Here is an 11,638-nt window from a genome sequence, read left to right as displayed (position 1 = left end):
GTGTGGATATAAGAAAGCAATGGACCATCATCAGGGAAATGCAAATCTAAATCACATGAGTTTTCACCTCACACCTACTAGGATGACTATTAGACAAGAAATAACAAGTGTTAGTATGGATGTGGAGAAAAGGGAACCCTTGTGCACTGTTGGTGGGAATGTAAATTGGTACAGCCACTATGGAAAAAAGTATGGATGGGACTCGAAAAATTAAAATGAGTATTACCATATGATCCAGCAATTCCACTTCTGGTTATTTACACCCCAAAAATGAAAAGACTTAACTCAGAAAGATATAATGCACCCCCATATTCACTGCAGCATTATTTACAATAACCAAAATACAGAAGCAACCTAAGTGTCCATCAACTGATGAATGGATAAAGAAAATGTGATATTTATATATATATCAGTGGAATATTAGCCATAAAGATGAAAGAAATCTTGCCATTTGCAACAACATAAATGGACCTTGAGTGCATTATGCTGAAGTAAGTCAAGAAAAGACAAATACCATATGACCTCATTTACATGTAGAATCTAAAACAAACTAACTAAAAACCCAAATTCATAGATATAGAGAATAGACTGGTAGTTGCCTGAGGCAGAAGGTTAGAGGAGAAATGAGTAAAGGGGGTCAAAATCTACAAACTTCCAGTTACAAAATAAGTCATGGTAATTTAATATACAGCATGATGACTATAGCAAATAATACTGTATTGCATATTTGAAAGTTGCTGGAAAAATCTTCAAAGTTCTTGTCATGAGAAAAATAAGTTTTGTAACTAGGGTGACAGATGTTAACTAGACTTATTGTGGTGATCATTTGACAATTACACAAATATTGAATCACTGTTATACACCTGGAACTAATATAGTATGTAACTTATACCTCAATAAAAAATTAATTAATTAAGAAAAAGAAAGCAATGGACCTTTAAGATGCCCCCTTTTCCCACCATGGACTAAAACAGAAAGACCTTGTCTGGCTAGCAACACTCAATTGGTCATTGACTCTAGAAAATTCTAAAGAAGATAGGCGATTCTACTGGAGACTCTTTAACCCATTTTTAGAAAGAAAGGAATTCGAGCTGGGCAATGCACCTCATCACACCAGGAACAACTGAGAAATATCTGTTTTTTACAGCTTTAAAGTCAAGTGCATTGGCTTGCAAAGAAAAGTCTGATCCCCAGGGGTTAGAGCCAAAAGTAAACTAAGAAAACTTAGAAGTATGACAGAATTGGGGAAGCAAGTCCACGTAATGGGAGCAAAGCCAGAGAAGCCAATAGCCACATGCAACCAATTGCAGTAGAAGAGATAGAAAACTGCTGCAGAAACTAGCTGCAAACAGTGAAATTGGGAACATCAGACAGAATCCTATGGACCATTCCCAGGACAGCATGGGGAGCTATGTTTGTGACATGACCCTAATGCCAATATTGCCCTCAGTGGCCACACAGCAAATACAAAGAGAGTAACTTAGGTTAATCGAAGTATTAGTCTTATTGTTATTTAAGGAATGACCCTCAAAACCCACATTTGGTTGCTCAAACTAAAAAAAAATCACCTCCTGTGACTCCATAAATAATCACCACCCATGTGAAAGAAACTAGAAGGAAATGAAAACGCCTGGTTCATCCCTGGAGAGATGCCATGGAAGAGCTGCCGTTACAACACAGATCACTGACTCATGGCCAGGTGCCCTGGTTGGTTACCATGCCCTCAGGGGCAGAAAAAAGGTACACTACCTAACCGTGATCTGACTTTTAGTACTTAACGAGCTGAATGGAATCAATGTGGGAGGTAAACTATTGTTTTCAGCAACTTTCAGCACCCTATCTGATGTCTGCTTTGGTTTTGCATCATGTTTTTGAAGCAGAACATTATTTCAGTCTGGATTTGGTGGGAAACTATTCCCACTAAATCAAGGGCCAATTTTTCCTCCTACAGGTACATTCTTTGACTTTGATATATCAGTGAATATGCTTGTCTTGTGTGAACACTATTTAGATTTGATAAGGTCTTCTTTTAAATAATAACAGCAGTTAACGGATATTGAATGTTTTATGTGCCAGATCTTATCCTAAACTCTTTGCATGGATTATCTTGTCCTATTCTCACTAAAGCTCTAATAACCAGGTGCTATAATCCTCATTTTTTAAGTGAGAGAATTAAGTTTGAGAAGTTAAGTGACTTGCCCAGTATCACATCACTAAGAAATATTTGCTTTGAGGTCTTTGCAACTTAAAATCTACAAAATTGGGAGTATGGAGTACTTCCTAAAGGGCTACCAGCATAGAATCACTATTCTTTATCCTAGTCCTAAAGTATGCTTTTCTCCCTAAATTGAGTGAGTATTGTGTTAAGTCACCTCTACCTGCCATTCCACCATTTGTTGGTGTTACCAATGCCCTCAAAAGGAACTCTGGACCTAGATATCCAGTAAGTGAGGAGTCAGTCTCACATTAGAAAGCAAGCCAGGTGTGTTGTTTGCCAGATGCACTCTTGATTGCTACTCTGTTTGGAATCAGTCAGTATAACACTTGGCTGATGACTTTGCCCGAGAACTTGGAATACCTTTCCTAATTCAGTAATCGTCAGAATATTCTACCCACCCATGGAATTTCTGGCTCCTAGAAATAATTGAAGATGTTTAGAAAGTGTAAGGTGTACAATGGATATTGCCATGTGTTGTATTAAACACCCTCATCCATGTAATATTAAAATCTGTAAGTTTTACTCAAGCTCTCCTTCATTCTTTACATGCTCAGGGGTATTAGCTATTGAGGCCAAGTTTATACACCTTTTATTCTTGTTCCCCAAGTATGTTTAGTGTAACATTTATAATTGTACATGATCATAAGACTACACATGACTTCTTGAAAAATAGCAAAATGAGAGGTGAGACAAAAACCTCCTTCCAAAACCACACATAATATGAAAATATAGCAAATACAACTAATCCTGAAAGAGCAACAGGGAAGAAGGCTGCAGGAGATTACCTAAACCGGGGGAAAAGTACAGACCTCACAGGAAAGGGTAAAGTACCAAAGCCATAATCCAGCAGAATACAAGCCCTTCCCCCACCCCAGCTCACAAGCAGCAGGAAGAGAAATGGAGCAGGGAGGGGATGGAGGCATAGGATGACTGAACACCAAGCCCTGGAGATCTGCTCTGGAAACACAAACCTACATTACATGGTGCTCTGAAGATTAGTGGGTTTGGAAGGCTAAGACAGAAAGAAAACTTGGAGAGACTGATATACCAGCCACTGGTGGGAGAACAGGTACACACAACCAGGTGCTCTGAGACAAAAGAAAGGTGGGCAGTCTGAGAGACTTCTCAACAGAGAAAGGGCTGCTAAAGGGGCAAGGATTGCACAGAGCTTGCTACTCAGGAGAAAGGACAGGTGAACAAAATTGTCCCAGCACACTCAGCCGAGCAGGTTGGGAACTTGAAGGAGCTTCAGGTGCTCCATCTGCCTGGCTGGAAATGCATCTCTGAGGACCACCACCAGGACACACAGACTGCTGCTCCTTCCTCTTAGCCAGTGCCAGCTGCAAACTGGCTGCCCCTACTATTGGGCCAGGCCAGCCAGAGGGCAACCTGCCTACTGCAGCTACAAGGGCATACCATAGAGGATCATCCCTGTGCTCTCAGCCCACTGGCCCTGGCAGTGGAGGCAGGCACTGCAGCTGGGAAGCAGGAAAAATGTCTTCCCTCCCTGGCAGGCACTAGGAGTGCTTGCCTGCAACCCCCACCATTGCTCCAGGAGCTGAGCATCTCTAGAGAAGAGAGCTTCTGGGCACTAGAGGGCACCACCTACACCAAGTTATTTTTACAAATATGAAATGTCAAAAGAACCTAGTACAAACCAAAATTCCACAAACACCAGAAAGAGGGCTCAGTGAAACTGAAATCACCAATCTTCCTGAAAAAGATTTCAAAATAAAAATCATAAACATACGCACAGAGTTATAGAAACATATTGAAGACACCACGGAGGAATTCAAGAAAGAGATAGATACTTTGGAAAATACAGTATATGAAATGAAACATACAATGGATGGATTTAAAAGCAGATTAGATGAAGTAGAGGAGATGGTACATGAAACAGAAATTAGAGAACAGGAATAGAAAGAATCTGAGGCACAGAGAGAAGAGAGGATATCTACGAATGAAAGGATATTAAGAAAACTGTGTGACCAATCCAAATGGAACAATATTCACACTATAGGGGTACCAAAAGAAGAAGAGAGAGAAAAAGGGATAGAAAGTGTCTTTGAGGAAATAATTGCTGAAAACTTCCCCAGTCTGGGGAAGGAAATAGTCTCTCAGGCCATGGAGGTGCACAGATCTCCCAACACAAAGGACCCAAGGAAGACAACACCAAGACATATAGTAATTAAAATGGCAAAGATCAAGGATAAGGACAAAGTATTAAAAGCAGCCAGAGAGAAAAAAAAGATCACATACAAAGGAAAACCCATCAGACTATCATCAGACTTCTCAACAGAAACCTTACAGGCCAGAAGGGAGTGGCATGATATATTTAATGCAATGAAACAGAAGAGCCTTGAACCAAGAATACTCTACCAGGAAAAATTATCATTTAAATTTGAAGGAGGGATTAAACAATTTCTAGATAAGCAAAAGTTGAGAGGATTTACCTCCCACAAATCATCTCTACAGTGTATTTTGAAAGAACTGCTAATAGATAGGAGTGTTCCTAAGGCTAAATATCTGTCACCAGAGGAAATAAAACCACAATAAAGTTACTAGACCAATTAATTACAAAGCAAAGGCAAAATTAAATCAACTACCACAAAGTCAGTCAAGAGATACACAAAGAGTACAAAACATGAATATGATACCTAATATATAAAGAAGGGAGAAGGAAGAAAAAGGAGGATTTAAAAAAAAGAATCTTTAGATTGTGTTTATAATAGCATACTAAGTTGGGTTAAGTTAGATGGTTAGATAGTAAAGAAACTACCCTTGAACCAGTAACCATGAATCTAAAGCCTGTGATGGCAATAAGTACATACCTATTGATAATCACCCTAAATGTAAATGGACTGAATGCACCAATCAAAAGACACAGAGTTAAAGAATGCATAAAAAAGCAAGACCCATCTATATGCTGCCTTCAAGAGACTCACTTCAAACCCAAAGACATACACAGACTGAAAGTGAAGGGATGGAAAAAGATATTTTATGCAAATAATAGGGAGAAAAATGCAAGAGTTGTAATACTAGTATCAGACAAAATAGACTTCAAAACAAAGAAAGTAGCAATAGATAAAGAAGGACACTACCTACTGATAAAGGGGTCAGTCCAAAAGGATATAACCATTATAAATATCTGTGCACCTACTATAGGAGCACCCAAATATGTGAAACAAATACCAACAGAATTAAAGGGGGAAATAGAATGCAATGCATTCTTTTAGGAAACTTCAACACACCACTCACTCCAAAGGATAAATCAACCAGACAGAAAATAAGTATGGAGACAGAAGCACTGAACAACACATTAGAACAGATGGACCTAGCAGACATCTACAGAACACTCCACCCAAAAGCAGCAGGATAGAAATTAGAAGCAGGAAAAATGTCTTCCCTCCCTGGTAGGCACTAGGAGTGCTTGCCTGCAACCCCCACCATTCCATTCTTCTCAAGTGCACATGGAACATTTTCCAGAATAGATCACATGCTAGGCCACAAAAAGAGCCTCAGTAAATCAAAAAAGATTGAAATTGTACCAACTAACTTCTCAGACCACAAAGGTATGAAACCAGAAATAAATTATGCGAAGAAAACAAAAAAGCCCACAAGCACATGGAAGCTTAACAATATATTCCTAAATAATCAATGAATCTATAACCAAATTAAAACAGATATCAAGCAATATATGGAGACAAATGAAAACAATAACTCAACACCGCAAAATCTGTTAAATGCAGCTAAGGCTGTACTAAGAGGGAAATATATTACAATACAGGTTTACCTCAGGAAAGGTGAACAAATCCATTTGAACAGTCTAAACTCACAATTAATGAAAATAGAAAAAGAAAAACAAATGAGGCCCAAAGTCAGTAGAAGGGGGGACATAATAAAAATCAAAGCAAAAGTAAATAAAATTGAGAAGAATAAAAAAATAGTAAGAAGCAGTGAAATCAGGAGCTCATTCTTCAAGAAAATAAACAAAATAGATAAACCCTGAGCTACAATTACCAAGAAAAAAAGAGAATCTACACACATAAACAGAATCAGAAATGGGAAAGGAAAAATCACCATGGACACCACAGAAATACAAAGAATTATGGGAGAATAATATGAAAAATTATATGGTAACAAACTGGATAACCTAGAAGAAATGGACAACTTTCTAGAAAAATACAACCTTCTAAGACTGACCCAGGAAGAAACAGAGAATCTGAATGGACCGAATTACCAGCAACAAAATTGAAGTGGTAATCAAAAAACTACCTAAGAACAAAAACCCTGGTCCAGATGGCTTCACCACTGAATTTTGTCAAACACTTAGCAAAGACCTAATACCTGTTCCCCCTTAAAGTTTTCCAAAAAGTAGAAGAGGAGGGAATACTTCCAAACTCATTCTGTGAGGCCAGCATCACTCTGATACCAAAACCAGGCAAAGACACCTCAAAAAAAGAAAACTACAGACCAATATCCTGATGAACATAGATGCAAAAATACTCAACAAAATATTAGAAAATCAAATAAAAAATACATTTAAAAAATCATCCATCATCATCAAGTGGGATTTCTTCCAGGGATGCAAGGATGGTACAGTATTCAAAAATCCATCAAAAGATGGACAAAAATCACATGAACATCTCAATGCATGCTGATGAAGCACTTCACAAAATTCAACATCCATTCATCATAAAAGCCCTCAACAAAATGGGTATAGAGAGCAAGTACCTCAAAATAATAAAGACCCTATATGACAAACCCATAGCCAATATCATACTTAACAGTGAAAAGTTGAAAGCTTTTCCTTTAAAATCAGGAACAAGAAAAGGATGCCCACTCTCACCACTTTTATTCAACATAGTACTGGAGGACCTAGCCATGGCATTCAGACAGCACAAAGAAATAAAAGCCACCTAGATTGGTAAGGAACAAATTAAACTGTCAGTGTTTGCAGATGACATGATACTGTACATTAAAAATGCCTGAAGAATCCACTCCAAAACTACTAGAAATAATAACTGAATTCAGCAAAGTTGCAGGATACAAAATTAATACACAGATATCTGTTGCATTCCTATACACTAATGATGAACTGGCAGAAAGAGACATCAGGAAAACAATTCCATTCACAATTGCATCAAAAAGAATAAAACACCTAGGAATAAACCTAACCAAGGAGGTGAAAGACCTATACCCTGAAAACTACAAGACACTCAGAGAAATTAAAGAAGACACCAACAAATGGAAATAAATTCCATGCTCGTGGATAGGAAGAATTAATATTGTCAAAATGGCCATTCTGCCTAAAGCAATCTACAGATTCAATACAATCCCTATCAAAATACCAACGGCATTCTTCAACGAACTGGAACAAATAGTTCTAAAATTCATATGGAACCACAAAAGACCCCAAATAGCCAAAGCAATCCTGAGAAGGAAAAATAAAGCTGAGGGGATTAGGCTCCCCGACTTCAAGCTCTACTACAAAGCCACAGTAATCAAGACAATTTGGTACTGACACAAGAACAGACCCACATAGACCAATGGAGCAGACTAGAGAGCCCAGATATAATCCCAAGCATATATGGCCAATTAATACATGATAATGGAGCCATGGATATACAATGGATAAATGACAGCTTCTTCAACAACTGGTGTTGGCAAAACTGGACAGCTACATGCAAGAGAATGAAACTGGATTACAGTCTAACTCCACACACAAAAGTAAACTCAAAATGGATCAAAGACCTGAATGTAAATCATGAAACCATAAAACTCTTAGAAGAAAAAACATTTGCAGAAATCTCTTGAATGTAAACGTGAGCAACGTTTTCCTGAATACTTCTCCTCAAGCAAGGAAAACAAAAGCAAATGAGCAAATGGAACTATATCAAAAAAAAGCTTCTGTACAGCAAAGGACACAATCAGTAGAACAAAAAGGCATCCTACAGTATGGGAGAATATATTTATAAATGACATATCCAATAAAGGGTTAACATCCAAAATATATTTTAAAAACTCACATGCCTCAACACCCAAAAAGCAAATAACCTGATTAAAAAATGGGCAGAGGATCTGAGCAGACACTTCTCCAAAGAAGAAATTCAGATGGTCAACAAGCACATGAAAAGATGCTCTACATTGCTAATCATCAGGGAAATGAAAATTAAAACCATAATAAGATATCACCCCACACCAGTTAGGATGGCCAACATCCAAAAGACAAGGAACAACAAATGCTGGCAAGGATGCAGAGAAAAAGGAATCCTCTTACTCTGTTGGTGGGAATGCAAATTAGTTCAACCATTGTGGAAAGCAACATGGAGATTCCTCAAAAACCTGAAAATAGAAATACTGTTTGACCCAGGAATTCCAATCCTAGCAATTTACCCAAAGAAAATGATCAGATTCAAAAAGACATATGTACCCCTATGTTTATCGCAGCACTATTTACAATAGCCAAGAAATGGAAGCAACCTAAGTGTCCATCAGTAGATGAATGGATAAAGAAGAAGTGGTACATATACACAATGGAATATTATTCAGCCCATAAGAAGAAAATAAATCCTACCATTTGCAACAACATGGATGGAGCTAGAGGGTATTATGCTCAGTGAAATAAGCCAGGTGGAGAAAGAGAAGTACCAAATGATTTCACTCTTTGGGAAGTATAACAACAAAGCAAAACTGAAGGAACAAAACAGCAGCAGACTCACTGACTCCAAGAAGGCACCAGCAGTTACCAAAGGGAAAGAGAGTGGAGAGGGTGGGTGGGGAGAGAGAGAGAGAAGAGGATTAAGGGGTAATATGATTGTCACACATAATGTAGGATGTAGAGGGGTCATGGAGAAGACAGTATAGCACGGAGAAGACAAGTAGTGACTCTATATCATCTTACTATGCTGATGGACAGTGATGGACAATGTGGTATGTGGAGGGGAGTTGATAATATGGGTGAATGTAGTAACCACAATGTTTTTCATGTGAAACCCCAATAAAAAAAAAGAAGACTACACATTTCCATGAAATGTTATGCATTCAACCAAAAACAATGAGGTAAATTATTGTGTGGAATCATGAGAACACAGTCATGATATGCAGTCAAGTGAAAAAAAGTAATACAGAACAGTAGGTAAAGTAAGTTCCTGCTTAAGACAAATGTGTTCATATATATAGTGAATAGAAAAAATATAAGTGGAAGTATTTGGGATACTGACTTTTATATACTTCTCTATATATTTTTTCTAAAATACTGAGCTTATTGATTTAAGTATTACATTTACAATTTGGAACAAAAACAGGTCTCTGAATTTATAATTTAGAAGTATTAGTTCTCTAGCTTCTGGATATTATCCTTAAAATCTGTGATCTGTTGAAGTTCAGTTCTACTCTTTGTGTGTCTGTGTGTCATCAATATTTTCAGACTTTTTGTAATTCCAAGAAACGCCTCCAATTCTGAAGAGTAAAAAACCCCAAAAGAATAAGCCAGGAGCTTCTTTTAGTGTGCTGGAATTGTTCTTGAGGCAGACAGATTCTCAAGAAGATGATTAAGGGATTTGGCTTTTTGGCCACGTGGCTGGTTCTATGCTCCAATGCATCTGCTGCTACAGACCCTGAAATGTGGCAGTATAATGGATCTGGAGCGGCGGGGAGCTAAGACATGGGCTGAGGTGAAATGAAAGGGTAGTACAGGTGGTTCTGGGACAGGGATAGACCCAGGCTATGTTCAGAATGTGAGAAGTGTATGTAGGCTTTAGTGGTCAGTTCACACACACACACACACAGATTATAAAGTGATTTAGATTTCCAGATTGAACACCAGACCAACAAATAATAAGGCTCCAAAAAGGTTTCCTGCAAGGAGTTTCAGTATTATATATAATAGGGGGAAAAAGTTCAATCTCTGGGGGGAAAAAAAGCTATGAAATCATTGAAATCTTTTGGAAATATTACATATTAAATGAATATTTTATAACTTAATTTCATATCAGCACATTATTAGTCTATTCAACAAATAATTTTGAGTACATAGCACAAATAGACATGGTCCTGCCCTCATGGAACTTATAGTTTAGACCTGCATTGATCAATAAATGTGATGGTTACCAGATATGTGTGGCTACTGATCTAAAATGTGGCTAATCTGAAATGTGCTGTAAGTGTAAAATGCATACTGGATTTTAAATACTTGGTATAAAAAATATTTTTTAATCTCATTTTATGTTGACTACATGTTGAAATGATAGTAGTGTGTATATATTGGGGGAAATAAAATATATTAAAATTTATTTCACCTGTTTCTCTTTATTCTTTTAATGTTGCTACTAAAAAACTTTAAATTACATATTCAGTTTACATTATATTTCCATTGGGCACTGCTGGTCTAGAACAGGCATTCTCAAACCTCTCCGTGCTCCTAATTATATGAGAAGCTTTATAAATACAACTCCCAGGCTCCACCCCTCTCCCCACCAAGAGTCTTGTTATATTAGTCTGGGCTGGGGCTCGGGTACTGGCATTTCTTTTGAAAGTTCCAAAACTGAGACAACATGCCACTCTTCCAGGGGCTGTAAGACTCACTCTGCCCCAGCCATCTGGGAGATATCCATCCAGTCATAACCTGTGATGGCCACCTTCTCTGTTTAGGGTAGTTTTAAAATATGTCCACAAATCGATACACCTCTCTTCAAGAGGTGGACCTTAATTCCCCTCCTTTTCTATATGAACAAAACTTAACGACTGGCTGCTAACAAATGGAATGTGGCAGAAGTGACCATATGTGACTTCCAAACTAGGTCATAAAAGGCATTGTGGTTTCCTTCCCCTGATCTCTCCCTCCCTCCCTCTCTCTCATTATTTTCCCTGGGACAAGCTAGCTGCCATGTTGTGAGGGTATTCAAGCAGCCTTATGGAGAAGGCCACAGGATGAAGAACTCAGGCCTTTTGCCAACAGCCAGTAAGAACTTGCCAGGTGCGTGAGTGAAGCACCTTGGAAGGAGATCATCCTGCCCAGGTCACGCCTTCAGGTGACTGCAGCCCTGTCCAACATGTTGGCTGCAACCTCATGAGGGTCTCTGAACCAGAACCACCCTGCTCAGCCACTCCCAAATTTTTGACACACAGAGACTGGATGAGATAATTAATGTTTCTTGTTTTTAGTTGCTAAGTCTTAGGGTAATTTTAATGCAGCAATAAATACCTAACACTCTAACACTGGGCCTCCCTGCTTCTCATCATTGCCTCACCAAGGCCACCTGCCAAAGGCAAGTGCCCCAGCAGCTTGGAGCCATTGGTGAGAGAGCTGCAACATTCTCCCTTTCAAGGTGTGACCCCATGACCAGAAAGCCTTGCTGTTACGTTGATCCTTACTTAGGTAGGCACCCAGAGAGGTGCCTCGGTGTTGGCATCAGAGAT

This window comes from Manis javanica, chromosome 5 (genome assembly GCF_040802235.1).
Source record: "Manis javanica isolate MJ-LG chromosome 5, MJ_LKY, whole genome shotgun sequence".
Classification (NCBI taxonomy): Eukaryota; Metazoa; Chordata; class Mammalia; order Pholidota; family Manidae; genus Manis; species Manis javanica.
Note: the sequence above shows the minus strand (reverse complement) of the source record.